Source organism: Halichoerus grypus, chromosome 9, assembly GCF_964656455.1.
Source record: "Halichoerus grypus chromosome 9, mHalGry1.hap1.1, whole genome shotgun sequence".
Lineage (NCBI taxonomy): Eukaryota > Metazoa > Chordata > Mammalia > Carnivora > Phocidae > Halichoerus > Halichoerus grypus.
The window spans coordinates 117,923,014-117,943,104 of NC_135720.1; positions in this window are offsets into that span (position 1 = coordinate 117,923,014).

Consider the following 20,091-nt stretch of genomic DNA (forward strand, 5'->3'; position numbering starts at 1 on the left):
CAGGTGTGAGGTGGTATCTCATCGTAGTTTTTGATTTGCATTTTCCTGATCTTTTCATGTGTATCTTGGCCACCTAAATGTCTTCTTTGGAAAAATGTCTATTCATGTCTTCTGGCCATTTTTTAATTGGATTATTCATTTTTTTTGGGTATTGAGTTTTATAAGTTCTTTATATATTTTGATACTAATCCTTTATCTGGTATGTCATTTGCAAATGTCTTCTCCCATTCCATAGGTTGCCTTTTAGTTTTGTTGATTATTTTCATCATTGTGAAGAAGCTTTCTATTTTGATGGAGACATATCTAGAAAAATGTTACTACAGCCAATGTCAGAGATCTGCCTATGCTCTCTTCTAGGATTATTATGGTTTCAGGTCTCACATTTAGATTAATACATTTTGAATTTATTTTTGTGTATAGTGTAAGAAAATGTTCCAATATCTTTCTTTTGCATGTACCTGTCCAGCTTTCCCAACACCATTTTTAAAAAAAGATTTTATTTATTTATTTGAGAGAAAGAGAATGAGAGAGAGAGAACACATGAGAGGAGATAGGGTGAGAGGGCGAAGCAGACTCCCTGCCAAGCAGGGAGCCCAATGTGGGACTTGGTCCAGGGACTCCAGGATCATGACCTGAGCTGAAGGCAGTCGCCCAACCAACTGAGCCACCCAGGCGCTCCCAACACCATTTTTTGAAGAGACTTTTCTCCATTGTATATTCTTTCCTCCTTTGTTGAAAGTTGATTTGATCATATAATTGTGGGTTTATTTCTGGGTTCTCTGTTCTTTTTCATTGATCTGTGTGTCTATTTTAATGCCAGTACCATACTGTTTTGATTGCTACAGTTTTGGAATGTAACTTTAAGTCTGGAATTGTGGTAACTCCAGTTTTTTCTTTTTCAAGATTGTATTGGCTATTCAAATCTTTTGTGGTTCCATATAAATTTCAGGATTGTTTGTTCTAGGTCTCTGAAAACTGCTGGTGGTATTTTTATAGGGCTTTCATTAAATGTGTGTAGATTGCTTTGGGTAGAACAGACATTTTAACAATATTTGTTCTTCCAATCTATTGGCATGGAATGTGTTTCCATTTCTTTGTGTTGTTTTCAATTTTTTTTCATGTGTTTTATAGTTTTCAGAGTACAGGTCTTTCAACTCTTTTGTTAATTTTATTCCTAGATACTATTTTTGGTGCAATTATAAATGAGATTGTTTGCTTAATTTCTCTTTCATTATTAGTGTATAGGAATGCAACAGATTTCTCTACATTGATTTTGTATCCTGTGACTTTACTGAATTCATTGATCAGTTCTAGTAGTTTCTTGGTGGAGTCTTTTAGATTTCCTATGTATAATGTCATGTTATCTGCAAACAGTGAAAGTTTTACTTCTTCCTTACCAACTCGGATGCCTTTATTCTTGTTGTCTGATTGCTGTAGCTAGGACTTCCACTATTATTTTGAATAAAAGTGGTGAGAATGGACATCATTGTCTTGTTCCTGACCTTAGGGGAAAAGCTCTTAGTTTTTCCCTATTGAGGGTGATATTCACTGTGGGTTTTTTATATATGACCTTTATTATTTTGATGTACATTCCCTCTAGACCTACTTGTTTTTTTTTTTTTTTATCATGAATGCATGCTGTACTTTGTCAGATGTACTCAACACATGTAGAAGATACACTTGAAGCACCATTCTGGTGAACAGGAGACACTGCACTGCAGGGCACTACCAAGCCTTTTCTTCATAATGCCACTACTTTCAAGAGCAGGAGATGTAGCTGACTTTTCTAACAAGAAACAGACACAGAGAATTAGACAAAATGAGGAGACAGGAATATGTCCCAAATGAAAAAACAGAAAAAAAAAAATCACAGCAACAGAGCTAAGTGAAATGGAAATTAATATGCCTGATAGAGGATTTAAAATAATGGTCATAAAAATACTCACTGGAGCTGAGAAAAGAAGGGAGTCCCTCAGTGAAATCCTCAACAAAGAGATAGGATACATAAAGAAGAACCAATCAAAGATAAAGAACTCAATAACTGAAATTAAAAATACACTAAAGGGTATAAATACTAGACTAGAGGAAACAGAAGAATGAGTCATATACCTGGAGGACAGAACATTGGAAAGCAATCATGCTGAACAGGAATTAGAGGAAAAAATAGTAAAAAAAATAGCAAAAAATAATAGTAAAGAATACTAAAGGAAGTCAGCAACACCATCAAGCATAACAACATTCATCTTATAGGGATCCCAGAAGGAGTAGAGAAAGAAAAGAGGGTAGAAAATTTCATTGAAAAAATAATAGCTGAAAAGTTCCTGAATCTGGGGAAGGAAACAGAAATCCAATCCAGGAGGCACAGAGATCCCTCAACAAAATCAACCCAAGGAGGTCTGCACCAAGATACATAGTAATTAAAAGTAGTGATAAAAAGAGAATTTTAAAAGCAGCAAGAGAAAAGAAAATGGTTACATACAAGGGGAAACCCCAAAAGACAATCAGCTGATTTTTTTTACCAGAAACTTTGCAGGCCAGAAGAGAATGGCATGATATACTTGAAATGATGAAAGAAAAAAAACCTCCAGCCAGAATACTCTATTCAGTAAGGTCATCATTCAGAGTAGAAGAAGGCATAAAGAGTTTCCCCAATAAAAGCTAACAAAATTCATGACTACTAAACCAGCTCTACAAGAAATGTTAAGGGGAACTCTCTGAGTGTAAAGGAAAGATGACAAGTACGAGTAAGAAAAGTAGGAAACACAAAAATAGTAAAATGAAGTATAGCTATAAAAATCAGTCAAGGGATTAACAAAATTTAAAAATGTAAATTATGACACAATAAATCTAAAACATGGTTGGGAGAGGAATAAAGAGTGAGTTCAAACTTAAGCAACCATCAACTTATTAATACTGCCATTTGCAGAGGATGTTATATACAAACTTAATGGTAAACACAAATCAAAAACAGTAATACATATGTAAAAAATAAAGAAAAAGGAATCCAAGCATATCACCAAAAAAGCCAACAAACTGAGAGAAGACAGCAAAGGAATAACTGAACAAAGAGCTACAAAAACAACCATAAAACAAATAACAAAAGGGCAATAAGTACATACCTATCAATAATTACTTTGAATATAAATTGATTAAATGCCCCAATCAAAAGACATAGGATGATGGAATGGATAAAAAACAAGAAGAGACTCAATTCAGACCTAAAGATACTGCAGATTGTAAGTGAGGGGTTGGAGAAATATTTATCATGCAAATGGATGTCAAAGGAAAGCTGGGATAGCAAGACTTAGACAAAATAAACTTTTAAAGCAAAGACTGTAACAAGAGACAAAGTAAGACACTATGTCAAAATAAAGGGGACAATCCAACAAGAAGATATAACAATTATAAATATTTATGCACCCAGCATGGGAACACTCAAATACATAAAACAGTTAATAACAAACATAAGGGAACTAATCTATAGTAATAGAATAATAGTAGGGGAGTTTAACACCCCATTTACATCAATAGACAGATCAAACAAAAAATCGACAACAACAACAACAACAACAAAAACCAGTTGCTTTGAATGACACACAGGACCACTTGGATTTAACAGATATAGTCAGAACAATCCACCCTAAAACAGCAGAATATGCATTCTTTTCAATTGCACGTGGAATATGCTCCAGAATAGATCACATATCAGGCCACAAATCAAGTCTAACAAATTCAAGAATATTGAAGTCATGCCATGAATCTTTTCTGACCACAACACTATCTAAAAATCAACCACAAGAAAAAGTCTGGAAAGGGCACAAATACAAGGAGGTTAAATAACATGTTACTAAGGAATGAATGGGTCAATTAAAACATCAAGGAAGAAATTAAAAATTATATGGAAACAAATGGAAATGGAAACACAACAGTCCAACATCTTACAGATGTGGCAAAGGCAGTTCTAAGAAGGAAGTTTACAGAAATACAGGCCTATCTCAAGAAGCAAGAAAAAGCTCAAATAAATAACTTAACCTTACACACAAAGGAGCTAGAAAAAGAACAACAAACAAAACCTAAACACAGCAGTAGGAAATAATAAAGATGAGAGTATAAATAAATGATGTAGAAACTAAAAAAACAATAGAACAGACCAGTGAAACCAGGAGTTGGTTCTTTGAAAACATCAACAAATTCAATAAACCTCTAATCAGACTCATCAAAAGTGAGAGAAAGAGAGAGAGAAGACTCATAAACAAAAATCACAAATAAAGAGGAGAAATGACAAACAACACCACAGAAATACAAACAACTACAAAAGAATATTATGAAAAACTATATGCCAACACATTAGACAAGCTAGAAGACATGGATAAGTTCCCAGAAATATGTAACCTACAAAAGCTGAGGCAGAAATGAATAGACAATTTCAACAGACCAATTACCTGCAATGAAATTGAATCAGAAATCGACAGCTCCACAGGTGAATACTACCAAACATTAAAGAAAAGTTGATACTCACTACGTAAAAAACTAATGACATATTGTATGGTGACTTATATAACATAATAAAATAAAATTAAAAGAAAAAGAAATAACCACACAAAAAAAGAAAAGTTGATACCTATTTTCAAATTATTCCAAAAAATATAAGAGGAAGAAAAACTTCCAAATATGAAGCCAGCATTACTGTGATACCAAAACCAGATTTAAAACAACAACAACAACAATACCACACACATAAAAAAGAGAACTACGGGCCAATATCTAACATAGATACAAAAATCCTCAACAAAATACTAGCAAATTGAATCCAACAATAAATTTAAAAAAGTCATTCACCACGATCAAGTGGGATTTATTTATTCCTGGGATGCAAGGGTGGTTCAATATTCACAAACAAATCAACATGATACATCATACCAATAAGAGAAAGGATAAAAACTATATGGTCATTTCAGTAGATGCAGAAAAAGCAATTGACAAAATACAGCATCCATTCACAAAGAACTTGGTAAAAAAAAAAAAAAGAGTATGATTCTCACATTAATTCCAAAGTGACTGAATAAAGAAGGATGTAATCCACCATTTCATCCTTGTGACAGAGGCCTTAATTCTGTTGTGTTTTATTCTTTTGTTATTAGAGGAGATGAATTATTTTACTCCTAATGTACTTTAAAAAACAAAAGCTGGGGCGCCTGTGTGGCTCAGTCTGTTAAGCTCTGACTCCTGATTTCAATTCAGGTCATGATCTCAGGGTTGTGAGATCAAGCCCCACATCAGGCTCTGCAGTCAGTGGGAGTCTGCTTGAGATTCTCTCTCTCCTTCCCCTCACTTGTTCTCTTTCTCTCTCTGAAATAAATAAATAAAATCTTTAAAAAACAAAAGCTAACAACCAAAACCAACAACAATAAAAATACCACTTAAACATGCTTTCTGCCCTGGAACACAGCTGTATTGAGGTCAGATCATTTGGAACACCCAGGAAAACAATCTGAGGACTAGAAGGATCTCCATGGTTGAAGGGAGACAGCATGGCAGGTGTGAGGTGGCTCCACACTGGGCACAGAACTTGAGCTCATGACACTGGGAATGCAACTTTGGCTGAGATCAAGAGTCAGATGCTTGACCACTGGGTCACCTAGGTGCCCCTTTCCAGGCTTATTTTAACAAACAAATCAAAGCACACCTAGTTAAATGTCCAAACAATCCCCACTGCATGAAAGAAGGAACTTGCAGAGGATTGACCAGTGGGAAACAGCAGCCAAAATGCAACAGCAGAGTGCACAATCCACCAGAAACACTTCCTGAAGTGCAAGGCCCTGGAGAGTGTATGACTCTTACTTTTTTTTTTTTTTAAGATTTTATTTGTTTATTTGACAGAGAGACACAGCGAGAGAGGGAACACAAGCAGGGGGAGTGGGAGAGGGAGAAGCAGGCTTCCTGCTGAGCAGGGAGCCCGATTCGGGGCTTGATCCCAGGACCCTGGGATCATGACCTGAGCCGAAGGCAGACGCTTAACGACTGAGCCACCCAGGCGCCCCTGTATGACCCTTTTAATATAACATTACTCTCAGGTGCAGGAAACATAACAAGTTTTCAAAACACACAAAAGATAGAAACTAAGCCAAAATGACAAGACGGAGGAATTCTCTCCAAAAAAAGATCAAGAAGATATCACAGACAGAGACTTGCTCAAAACAGATATAAGCATATATCTGAACAGGAATTTATTTTTTTATTATGTTATGTTATCACCATACAGTACATCATTACTTTTTTTTTGTTTTTTTTTTTTTGTTTTTTTTTTTTTGACAGAGACGATAGCTAGTTTATTTTTTAAATTTTTATTTTTTTAATTATGTTATGTTAGTCACTATACAGTACATCGTTAGTTTTTGATTTGTGTTCCATGATTCATTGTTTGTGTATAACACCCAGTGCTCCAAGCAGTACATGCCCTCCTTAATACCCACCACCGGGCTAACCTATTCTCCCACCTCCCTCCCCTCTTAAACCCTCAGTTTGTTTCTCAGAGTCCATACTCTCTCATGGTTCATTTCTCCTGTCCTATTCCCCTCCCCACTTTATTTTTCCCTTCCTTCTCCTAATGTCCTCCATGCTATTCCTTATGTTCCACAAATAAGTGAAACCATATGATAATTGACTTTCTCTGCTTGACTTATTTCACTTAACATAATCTCCTCCAGTCCCATCCATGTTGATGCAAAAGTTGGGTATTCATCCTTTCTGATGGCTGAGTAATATTCCATTGTATATATGGACCACATCTTCTTTATCCATTCATCTGTTGAAGGGTATCTCAGCTCTTTCCACAGTTTGGCTATTGCAGACACTGCTGCTATGAACATTGGGGTGCATATGGCCCTTCTTTTCACTACATCTGTGTCTTTGGGGTAAATACCCAGGAGTGCAATTGCTGGGTCATAGGGTAGCTCTATTTTTAATTTTTTGAGGCACGTCCACACTGTTTTCCAAAGTGGCTGTACCAACTTGCATTCCCACCAACAGTGTAAGAGGGTTCCCCTTTCTCCACAATCTCTCCAACATTTGTTGCTTCTTGCCTTGTCAATTTTTGCCATTCTAACTGGTGTAAGGTGGTATCTCAATGTGGTTTTGATTTGAATTTCCCTGATAGCTAATGATGATGAACATTTTTTCATGTGTCTGTTAGCCATTTGTATGTCTTCTTTGGAGAAGTGTCTGTTCATGTCTTCTGCCCATTTTTTGACTGGATTATTTGTTTTTTCAGTGTTGAGTTTGAGAAGTTCTTTATAGATCTTGGAAATCAGTGCTTTGTCTGTAGTGTCATTTGCAAATATCTTCTCCCATTCTGTGGGTTGTCTCTGTTTTGTTGACTGTTTCCTTTGCTATGCAGAAGATTTTTATCTTGATGAAGTCCCAAAAGTTCATTTTTGCTTTTGTTTCCCTTGCCTTTGGAGATGTGTCCTGAGAGAAGTTGTTCTGGCCGCTGTTGAAAAAGTTACTGCCTATGTTCTCCTTTAGGATTTTGATGGATTAATGTCTCACATTTAGGTCTTTCATCCATTTTGAGTTTATCTTTGTGTATGCTGTAAGAGAATGGTCCAGTTTCATTCTTCTGCATGTGGCTGTCCAATTGTCCCAGCACCATTTATTGAAGAGACTGTCTTTTTTCATTGGATATTCTTTCCTGATTTGTTGAAGATGTAGCCCTTTTTTCCCTACTCAATACTACTTCTCTCTATATATACCAGTTTTAATTTCCCTGTATCTCTGGGAAGTACTATTCTCTAACAAAGAGAACAAAATGCACCCAGGAAGAGCTGAAACACTCTACTTCACCCACACAGAGGTCGTTTTTTTGGTCATTTTTTTTGGGGGGGGGGGTTGTGGGTTTTGTTTGTTTGTTTATTTTTTTTATTTTTGTACTTTATAAATCTTATTCTCGGGTTTCATTTTGGCTGGGTTTTTTGGTGGTGGCTGCCAACTGCTCCTAAATTTCCCAGGGTGCACCTTGCCTGGATTGTGGTTGATATTTTCAACTGTACATCCCCTCAACCACAACTCAACATAATGACTCGGAGGAGGAACTGCCAACAAAGAAAAGACCCAGAGATAATGCCTCTCCCACAGACCTAATGGATATTGATATAAGCAAGATGTCAGAAATAGACTTCAGGGGGCGCCTGGGTGTCTCAGTCATTAAGCATCTGCCTTTGGCTCAGGTCATGGTCCCAGAGTCTTGGGATCGAGCCCCACATTGGGCTCCCTGCTCAGCAAGGAGCCTGCTTCTCCCTCTCCCGCATCCCCGGTTGTGTTGCTGCTCTTGCTAACTCTCTCTCTGTCAAAGTAAATAAATAAAATCTTAAAAAGAAATGGACTTCAGGGTAACAGTTATGAAGACAATAGCTAGGCTGGAGAAAAACATTAAGGGCAACATAGATTCTCTAAGGGCAGAAATGAGAGCTAATCAGGCCAAACTTAAAAATGCTATAAATGAGATGCAGTGAAAACTAGATTCTCTACAGCTAGGGTAAACGAGGCAGAAGAAGGAATTAGTGATCTAGAAGACAAACTGATAGAAAAGAAGGAAAAAGGGGAGACCTGGAATAAACAGCTTAAAATCCATGAAAACAGTATTAGAGAAATAAGTGACGCCATGAAACATTTCAATGTCAGAATTATTGGGATTACTGAGGGGGTGGAGAGAGAGAGGACTAAAAGGTATATTTGAGCAAATTGTAGCTGAGAAGTTCCCTAATCTGGGGAAGGAAACAAGCATTCATGTCCAAGAGGCAGAGAGGACCCCTCCCAAAATCAATAAAATTTGATCAACGCCCCACATAAAATAGTGAAGCTTGTAAATCTTACAGCCAAAGAATCTATCCTGAGAATAGCTAGGGAGAGGAGGTTCCTTACGTATGGAGGGAGGAACATCAGAATAACATCAGACTTATCCACACAGACAGAACATTCCACCCTAAAACAACAGAATACTCACTCTTCTTGAGTGCACATGGAACTTTCTCCAGAATAGACCACATACTGGGTCACAAATCAGGTCTCAAATGATACCAAAAGATTGAGATTATTCCCTGCATATTCTCAGACCATAATGCTTTAAAACTGGAACTCAATCACAAGAAAAAATTTGGAAGAAATTAAAACACTTGGAAGATAAAGACCACTCTGCTGAACAGGAATTTAGATAAATAGTCATAAGACTACTAGCTGGGCTTGAAAATAGCATAGAAGACAGCAGAGAAAAACCGTGCTGCAGAGATGAAAGACCTAAAACTTAGTAAGGCTGAAATAAATACTATAACTGAGATGCAAAAGTGACTGGATATAATCATAACAAGGACTGAAGAAGCAGAGAAGGGAATAGGTGAAATAGAAGATAAAATTATGGAAAATAATGAAGCTGAAAAGAGGAGGGAAAGAAAACTACTAGATCATGAAGGTAGACTTAGGGAACTCAGCAATTCCATAAAGCACAATAATATCTGTCTCAGAGGAGTCCCAGAAGGAGAAGATTGGGAAAAGGGGGCAGAAGGTTTATTTGAACAAATTATAGCTGAAAAATTCCCTAATCTGGGGAAGGGAACAGGCATTCAAATCCAAGAGGCACAGAGAACTCCCCTCAAAATAAAAAAAAAACAGGGCAAAACACAAAGATAAAGAGAGAATTCTGAAAGTAGCTAGGGACAAAATGTCCTTAACTTACAAGGGTAGACACATAAGGTTGGCAGCAGACTTGCCCACTGACACTTGGCAGGCCAGAAAGGAGTGGAAGAAAATATTCAATGCGCTAAATGGGAAAAATATGCAGCCAAGAATACTTTATCCAGCAAGGCTGTCATTCAGAACAGAAGGAGAGATAAAGAGTTTACAAGACAAACAAAAACTAAAGGAGCTCGTGAAAACTAAAACAGCTCTGCAAGAAATATTAAAGGGGACCCTTTGAGAGAGAAAGAGAGACCAAAAGCAACAAAGAATAGAAAGGAACAGAGACAATCTATAGGAACAGTGACTTTACAGGCAACATAATGGCACAAAATTCATATCTATCAATAATTATTCTGAATGTAATGGACTAGACACTCCAATCAAAAGACATAGGGTCCCAGAATGAATAAAAAAAGAAGACACATCAAAATGCTGATTACAAGAGACTCATTTTAGACCCAAAGCCACCTCCAGATTGAAAATGAGAGGGTGGAGAACCATTTATCATGCATATCATGCATCAAAAGAAAGCTAGAGTAGCCATACTTATATTAGACAAACTAGATTTTAAAACAAAGACTATAATAACAGCTGAAGAAGAACACTATATCATAATAAAGGGGTCTATTCAACAAAATATCTAACAATTATAAATATTTATGCCCCTAACTTGGGAGGAGCCAAATATATAAGTCAATTAATAACAAACTTAAAGAAACTTATTGGTAATAATACAATAGTAGTGGGGGACTTTAACACCTCACTCACAACAATGGACAGATCATCTAAGCAGATAGTCAAGGAAACAAGGGCTTTGAATGGCACACTGGACCAGATAGACTTATCAGATATATTAAGAGCATTTCATCCTAAAGCAACACATTCTTTTCGAATGTACATGCAACATTCTTTGGAACAGATCACATACTGGGTCACAAATCAGGCCTCATCCAGTACAAAAAATTGAGATCATACCATGCATATTTTTCAGACCACAATGCTATGAAACTTGAAGTCAACTGCAAGAAAAAAATTGGAAATACCACAAATACACGAAGGTTAAAGAACATTCTACTAAAGAATGAATGTGTTAACCAGGAAATTAAAGAAGAATTTAAAAAAATACATGGAAGCAAATGAAAACTAAAACATGACAATCCAAAACTTTTGGGATGCAGCAAATGCGGTCCTAAGAGGGAAGTATAGAGCAATACAGGACTAACTCAAGAAGAAAGAAAGTCTCAAATACACAATCTAAACTTACACCTAAAGGAACTGGAAAAAGAACCACAAATAAACCCTAAATCCAGCAAAAGAAGGGAAATAATAAAGATTAGATCTGAAATAAATGATATAGAAATAAAAAAAAAAACAACAACCAGTAGAACAGATCAATGAAACTAGGAAATGGTTCCTTAGAAGAATTAACAGAATTGATAAACCCTAGCCAGACTTATCAAAAAGAGAAGAGAAAGAACCCAAATAAATCAAATCATGAGTGAAAGAGAAGAGATCACAACCAACACCACAGAAATGCAAGCAATTATCAGATATTACTATGAACATTTGTATGCCAAAAAATTAAACAATCTGGAAGAAATTGATAAATTCCCAGAAACATATAAACTACCAAAATTGAAACAGGAAAAAATATAAAATCTGAACAGACCCATAACTAGCAAAGAAATTGAATCAGTAACCAAATGTCCCAACAAATAAGAGTCCAAGATTGGATGGCTTCTCAGAGCAATTCTGCCAAACATCCAAAGACGAATTAATATCTATTCTTCTGAAACTGTTCCAAAAAATAGAAATGGAAGGAAAACTTCCAAATTCATTCTACAAGACCAGCATTACCTTGATTCCAAAGCCAGACAAAGACCCCACGAAAAAGGAGAATTACATGCTGTAATCCCTGATGAACATGGATGCAAAAATTCTCAACAAGATCCTAGGTAATCTAATTCAATAGTACATTAAAAGTATTATTCACCAAAACCAAGTAGGATTTATTCCTGGACAGGGGTGGTTCAGTATCTGTAAATCAATTGATGTGAGACACCACATTAATAAAAGAAAGGACAAGAACCATATGATCCTCTCAATAAATGCAGAATAAGCATTTGACAAAATACAGTATCCTTTCTTGATAAAAACCCTCAAGAAAGTAGGGATAGAAGGGACATACCACAACATCATAAAGGTCCTATACAGGATACCCACAGCTAATACATCCTCAATGGGGAAAAACTGAGAGCTTTCTCCTAAGGTCAGGAACACAACAGGGATGTTCACTGTCACCACTGTTGTTTAACATAGTACTGGAAGTCCTAGCCTCAGCAACCAGACAACCAAAAGAAATAAAATGCATCCAAATAAGTGAGGAAGAAGTCAAACTTTCACTATTCACAGATGACATGATACTCTATGTAGAAACCCCCCCAAAAAAAGAAAAAAAAAAGAAAACCCAAAATACTCCGCCAAAAATTGCTAGAACTGATACATGAATTCAGCAACGTTGTGGGATAAAAAATCAATGCACAGAAGTCTGTTGCATTTCTGTACACCAATAATGATGCAGCAGAAAGAGAAATCAAGGAATTGATCCCATTTACAATTGCACCAGAAACCATAAGATACCTAGGAATAAACCTAACCAAAGAGGTAAAAGTCTGTACTCTGAAAACAGAACACTTCTGAAAGAAATTGAGGAAGACAAAGAAATGGAAGGACATTCCATGCTCATGGATTGGAAGAACAAATATTTTTAGAATGTCTATACTACTCAAAGCAATCTACACATTCAGTTCAATCACTATCAAAATACCACCAGCATTTTTCACACAGCTAGAATAAACAATTCTAAAATTTGTTTGGAACCAGAAAAGACCCCAAATAGCCAAAGTAATGTGAAAAAGAAAACCAAAGCTGGAGGCATCACAATTCCGGACTTCAAGCTGTACCATAATCATCAAGATGGTATGGTACTGGAACAAAACCAGACACATAGATCAGTGGAATAGAATAGAGAACCCAGAAAGGGATCCACAGCTCTATGGTCAACTAATCTTTGACAAAGCAGGAAAAAATATCCAGTGGAAAAAAGTCTCTTAAACAAATGGTGTTGTTTAAAACTGGACGGCAATGTATAATAAGAATGAAACTGGACCAGTTTCTTACAACCTACACAAAACTAAATTCAAAGTGGATGAAAGACCTAAATGTGAAACAGGAAACCATCAAAATCCTGGAGGAGAATATAGGCAGCCATCTCTCTGACCCAGGCTGCAGCAACTTCTTACTAGACATGTCTCCAGAGGCAAGGGAAACACAAGCAGAAATGAACTACTGGGACTTCATCAGCATAAAAAGCTTTTGTATAGCAAAGGAAACAATTAACAAAACTGAAAGGCAACCAACTGAATGGGAGAAGCTATTTGCAAATGACATGTCAGATAAGGGACTTTTATCCGAAGTCTATGAAGAATTTATCAAACTCAACACCCAAAAAATTTTAAAAATCCAGTTAATGAAAAAGGGCAGAAGACATGCAGAGACATTTCTCCAAAGAAGACATACAAATAGCTAACAGATACATGAAGAAAATTACTCATCATCAGGGAAATTCAAATCAAAACCACAATGAGGTGCCACCTCAAATCGGTCAGAATGGCTAAAATTCACAACTCAGTAAACAACAGATTTTGGCAAGGATGCAGAGAAAGGGGAATCTCTTACACTGTTGATGGGAATGTAAACTGCAGTGCAGTCACTCTGGAAAACTCTGGAAAACGGTACAGAGGTTCCTGAAAATGTTAAAAATAGAACTACCCTATGATCTAACAATTGCACTACTAGGTATTTATCCAAGGGATACAAAATTAGTGATTTGAAGGGGCATGTGTACCCGAATGTTTATAGCAGCAATGTCCACAATAGCCAGAATATGGAAAGAGCACAAATGACCATCCACTGATGAATGGATAAAGAGATGTGGTATGTATATATATATATACATACACAATGGAGTATATATACAATGGAATAAGCCATCACAAAGAATGAAATCTTGCCATTTGCAACAACGTGGATGGAGCTAGAGTATATTATGCTAAGCAAAATAAGTCAGTCAGAGAAAGACAAATACCATATGATTTCATTCATATGTGGAATTGAAGAAACAAAACAGATGAACATAGGGGAAGGGGGGCAGTAAAATAAGATACAAATAGGCAAACCATAAGAGATCTTAACTACAGAGAACAAACTGCAGGTTGCTGGAGGGGAGGTGAGTGGGGTGATGGGGTAAATGGGTGATGAGCATTGAGGAGGGCACTTGATGTAATGAGCACTGCATGTTATATGCAAGTGATGAATCACTTAATTCTACCCGTGAAACTAATACTATACTATATGTTAACTAACTTGAATTTAAATAAAGTCTTGAAAGAAAAAAATACCCGTTAAACTTGTGTTAAAACTGCAGTGACAAAATCTATTTTAACAAAGTTAGCATTTTCCTTGTATTGCCATATCTCAGGATGAGTTTTCCAATGGCCAGCCAGAAATTTCTTCTGAGGGACTTAGCATCCTTTGCTGCAGGCCATTCTCTTCAGCTATACCTTATCCACCCCTGCACTGTGAAATTTTATTTACCAGAAACTGGGCCACTTAAAGATAACATTTCTTATCTTTATTCAGTCTAGGGGATTTGATTGCACAGAAATGATCTTATAGTTGCTCACTGAAGGATTTCACTGCATATGAATTCATTGTAAATGCTCCTCACTACTGCATGATTATTAGGTCACTAAAGGAAGTCCCTCCATGACCTGGACTCTGGCTTGTGGTTTTTCAGTTAACTGTGTGCAACCTTGGGTTAATCATTTAATCTCAATTCTATAAGTTTCTTACATTCTCCTAAAAGCTGTTTTTCTTTTATCTTTATGAAAATAATGCTTGATTACTGATGTTTAAGTCTTTGAATGAGCCTTTCAAATTAGTTGTCAATCTTGCTCCTTTGGCATTCCAAATCCTATATTAAATTTTTGCTTTGTTTATTTACTTATAAACTTGTTATTTTGGAATAATTTCAGACTTTCATAAATAGCACAAAGGATTCCCATATTTCCTTAACCAGAAATCCACAAATGTTAATATTTTATTAGATTTATCTATGTTACTGTTTTTAACAAAGCAGTGATCTCTAGAGTGGATTATAGAACATGGGTTCATCAAGTGGCTGGCAATCAATTTACACTAAAATGTAAAGTGCTAACAAGGCAGCTTGTTGCTATTCAAAACTCGTCTCCAACTTTCTTTTTATTATTATTATTATTATTATGTTATGTTAATCACCATACATTACATCATTAGTTTTTGATGTAGTGTTCCATGATTCATTATTTGCGTATAACACCCAGTGCTCCATGCAGAACGTGCCCTCTTTAATATGCATCACCTGGCTAACCCATCCTCCCACCACCTTCCCCTCTAGAACCCTCAGTTTGTTTTTCAGAGTCCATCGTCTCTCATGGTTTATCTCCCCCTCCAATTTCCCCCCCTTCATTCTTGCCCTCCTGCTATCTTCTTTTTCTTCTTCTTTTTAACATATAATGTATTATTTGTTTCAGAGGTACAGATCTGTGATTCAATAGTCTTGCACAATTCACAATGCTCACCATAGCACATACCATCCCCAATGTCTATCACCCAGCCACCCCATCCCTCCCACCCCCCACCACTCCAGCAACCCTCAGTTTGTTTCCTGAGATTAAGAATTCCTCATATCAGTGAGGTCATATGATACATGTCTTTCTCTGATTGACTTATTTCGCTCAGCATAACACTCTGCAGTTTTATCCATGTCATTGCAAATGGCAAGATTTCATTCCTTTTGATGGCTGCATAATAAGAAACAAAACAGATGAACATAGGGGAAGGGGGGCAGTAAAATAAGATACAAATAGGCAAGCCATAAGAGATCTTAACTACAGAGAACAAACTGCAGGTTGTTGGAGGGGAGGTGAGTGGGGTGATGGGGTATAACCATTGTATATATATACCACATCTTCTTTATCCATTCATTTGTCGATGGATATCTTGGCTCTTTCCACAGTTTGGCTATTGTGGACATTGCTGCTATAAACACTGGGGTGCACGTACTCCTTCGGATCCCTACATTTGTACCTTTGGGGTAAATACCCAGTAGTGCAATTGCTGGATCGTATGGTACCTCTATTTTCAACTTTTTGAGGAACCTCCATACTGTTTTCCAGAGTGGCTGCACCAACTTGCATTCCCACCAACAGTGTAGGAGGGTTCCCCTTTCTCCGCATCCCTGCCAACACCTGTCATTTCCTGACTTGTTAATTTTAGCCATTCTGACTGGTGTGAGGTGATATCTAGTTGAGGTTTTGATTTGGATTTCCCTGATGCCAAGTGATGTTGAACACTTTTTCATGTGTCTGTTGGCCATTTGGATGTCTTCTTTGGAAAAATGTCTGTTCATGTCTTCTGAAATTTCTGGATCGGATCATTTGTTTTTTGGGTGTTGACTTTAAGAAGTTCTTTATAGATTTTGGATACTAGCCCTTTATCTGATACGTCATTTGCAAATATCATCTCCCATTCTCTCGGTTGTCTTTTGGTTTTGTTGAATGTTTCTTTTGCTGTGCAAAGGCTTTTTATCTTAATGAGGTCCCAATAGTTCATTTTTGTCCTTGCTTCCCTTGCCTTTGGCGATGTTTCTAGGAAGAAGTTGCTGCGGCTGAGGTCGAAGAGGTTGCTGCCTGTGTTCTCCTTTAGGATTTTGATGGACTCCTGTCTCACATTTAGGTCTTTCAACCATTTGGAGTCTATTTTTGTGTGTGGTGTAAGGAAATGGTCCAGTTTCATTCTTCTGCATGTGGCTGTCCAATTTTCCCAACACCATTTGTTGAAGAGACTGTCTTTTTTCCATTGGACATTCTTTCCTGCTTTGTCGAAGATTAGTTGACCATAGAGTTGAGGGTCCATTTCTGGGCTCTCTATTCTGTTCCATTGATCTCTGTGTCTGTTTTTGTGCCAGTACCACACTGTCTTGATGATGACAGCTTTGTAATAGAGCTGGAAGTCCGGAATTGGGATGCCACCGGCTTTGCTTTTCTTTTTCAACATTCCTCTGGCTATTTGGGTCTTTTCTGGTTCCATATAAATTTTAGGATTATTTGCTCCATTTCTTTGAAAAAAGTGGATGGTATTTTGAGGGGGATTGCACTGAATGTGTAGATTGCTCTAGGTAGCATTGACATCTTCACAATATTTGTGCTTCCAATCCATGAGCATGGAATGTTTTTCCATTTCTTTGTGTCTTCCTCAATTTCTTTCATGAGTATTTTATAGTTTTCTGAGTACAGATTCTTTGCCTCTTCGGTTGGATTTATTCCTAGGTATCCTATGGTTTTGGGTGCAATTGTAAATGGGATCGACTCCTTAATTTCTCTTTCTTCTGTCTTGTTGTTGGTGTATAGGAATGCCACTGATTTCTGTGCATTGATTTTATATCCTGCCACTTTACTGAATTCCTGTGTGAGTTCTAGCAGTTTTGGGGTGGAGTCTTTTGGGTTTTCCACATAAAGTATCATATCATCTGCAAAGAGTGAGAGTTTGACTTCGTCTTTGCTGATTCGGATGCCTTTTATTTCTTTTTGTTGTCTGATTGCTGTGGCTAGGACTTCTAGTACTATGTTGAATAGCAGTGGTGATAGTGGACATCCCTGCTGTGTTCCTGACCTTAGGGGGAAAGCTCTGTTTTTTCTCCATTGAGAATGATATTCGCTGTGGGTTTTTCATAGATGGCTTTTATGATATTGAGGTATGTACCCTCTATCCCTATACTCTGAAAAGTTTTGATCAAGAAAGGATGCTGTACTTTTTCAAATGCTTTTCCTGCATCTATTGAGAGGATCATATGGTTCTTGGTCTTTCTTTTATTAATGTATTGTATCACACTGATTGATTTGCGGATGTTGAACCAACCTTGCAGCACAGGAACAAATCCCACTTGGTCATGGTGAATAGTCCTTTTAATGTACTGTTGGATCCTATTGGCTAGTATTTTGGTGAGAATTTTTGCATCCATGTTCATCAAGGATATTGGTCTGTAATTCTCCTTTTTGATGGGGTCTTTGTTTTAGGGATCAAGGTAATGGTGTTCTCATAAAACGAGTTTGGAAGTTTTCCTTCCATTTCTATTTTTTGGAACAGTTTCAGAAGAATAGGTATTAATTCTTCTTTAGACGTTTGGTAGAATTCCCCTGGGAAGCCACCTGGCCCTGGGCTTTTGTTTTTTGGGAGATTTTTGATGACTACTTCAATTTCCTTAGTGGTTATAGGTCTGTTCAGGTTTTCTATTTCTTCCTGGTTCAGTTTTTGTAGTTGATACATCTCTAGGAATGCATCCATTTCTTCCAGATTATCTAATTTGCTGGCATAGCGTTACTCATAATATGTTCTTAGAATTGTTTGTATTTCGTTGGTGTTGGTTGTGATCTCTCCTCTTTCATTCATGATTTTATTTATTTGGGTCATTTCTCTTTTCTTTTTGATAAGTCTGGCCAGGGGTTTATCGATCTTGTTAATTCTTTCAAAGAACCACCTCCTAGTTTCGTTGATCTGTTCTACCGTTCTTTTGGTTTCTATTTCATTGATCTCTGCTCTGATCTTTATTATTTCTCTTCTCCTGCCGGGTCTAGGCTTTATTTGCTGTTCTTTCTCCAGCTCCTTTAGGTGTAGGGTTAGGTTGTGTATTTGAGACCTTTCTTGTTTCTTGTGAAAGGCTTGTATTGCTATATACTTTCCTCTTAGGACTGCCTTTGCTGCATCCCAAAGATTTTGAACAATTGTGTTTTCATTTTCATTTGTTTCCATGAATTTTTAAAATTCTTCTTTAATTTCCTGGTTGACCCATTCATTCTTTAGTAGGATGCTCTTCAGCCTCCATGCATTTGAGTTCTTTCAGACTTTCCTCTTGTGATTGAGTTCTAGCTTCAAAGCATTGTCGTCTGAAAATATGCAAGGAATGATCCCAATCTTTTGGTACCAGCTGAGACCTGATTTGTGACCTAGGATGTGATGTATTCTGGAGAATGTTCCATGGGCACTAGAGAAGAATGTGTATTCTGTTGCTTTGGGATGGAATGTTCTGAATATATCTGTGAAGTTCATTTGGTCCAGTGTGTCATTTAAAGTCTTTATTTCCTTGTTGATCTTTTGCTTAGATGATCTGTCCATTTCAGTAAGAAGGGTGTTAAAGTCCCCCACTATTATTGTATTGTTGTTGATGTGTTTCTTTGCTTTTGTTATTAATTGGCTTATATAATTGGTGCTCCCATGTTAGGGACATAGATATTTACAATTATTAGATCTTCTTGTTGGAAAGACCCTTTAAGTAGGATATAGTGCCCTTCCTCATCTCTTATTAAAGTCTTTGGTTTAAAATCCAATTTGCCTGATTTAAGGATTGCCACCCCAGGTTTCTTTTGGTGTCCATTAGCATGGTAAATGGTTTTCCACCCCCTCATTTTCAATCTGGAGGTGTCTTTGGGTCTAAAATGAGTCTCTTGCAGACAGCATATCAATGGGTCTTGTTTTTTTATCCAATATGATACCCCATGACTTTTGATTAGGGCATTTAGCCCAATTACATTCAGGGTAACTCTTGAAAGATATGAATTTGGTGCCATTATATTGCCTGCAAGGTGATTGTTACTGTATATTGTCTGTGTTCCTTTCTGGTCTATGTTACTTTTAGGCTCTCTCTTTCCTTAGAGGACCCCTTTCAAGATTTCTTGTAGGGTTGGTTTCATGTTTGCAAATTCCTTCAGTTTTTGTTTGTCCTGGAAGTTTTTTTTATCTCTTCTTCTATTTTCAATGACAGCTTAACTGGATATAGTATTCTTGGCTGCATATTTTTCTCATTTAGTGCTCTGAATATATCATGCCAGTCCTTTCTGGCCTGCCAGGTCTCTGTGGATAGGTCTGTTGCCAATCTAATGTTTCTACCATTGTAGGTTACAGATCTCTTCTCCCGACCTGCTTTCAGGATTTTCTCTTTGTCTCTGAGACTCGTAAGTTTTACTATTACATGTCGGGGTGTTGACCTATTTTTATTGATTTTGAGAGGGGTTCTCTGTGCCTCCTGGATTTTGATGCCTGTTTCCTTTCCCAAATTAGGGAAGTTCTCTGCTATAATTTGCTTCAATATACCTTCTGCCCCCCTCTCTCTTTCTTCTTCTCTTGGGATCCCAATTATTCTAATGTTATTTCATCGTATGGTATCGCTTATCTCTCGAATTCTGCCCTCGTGATCCAGTAGTTGTT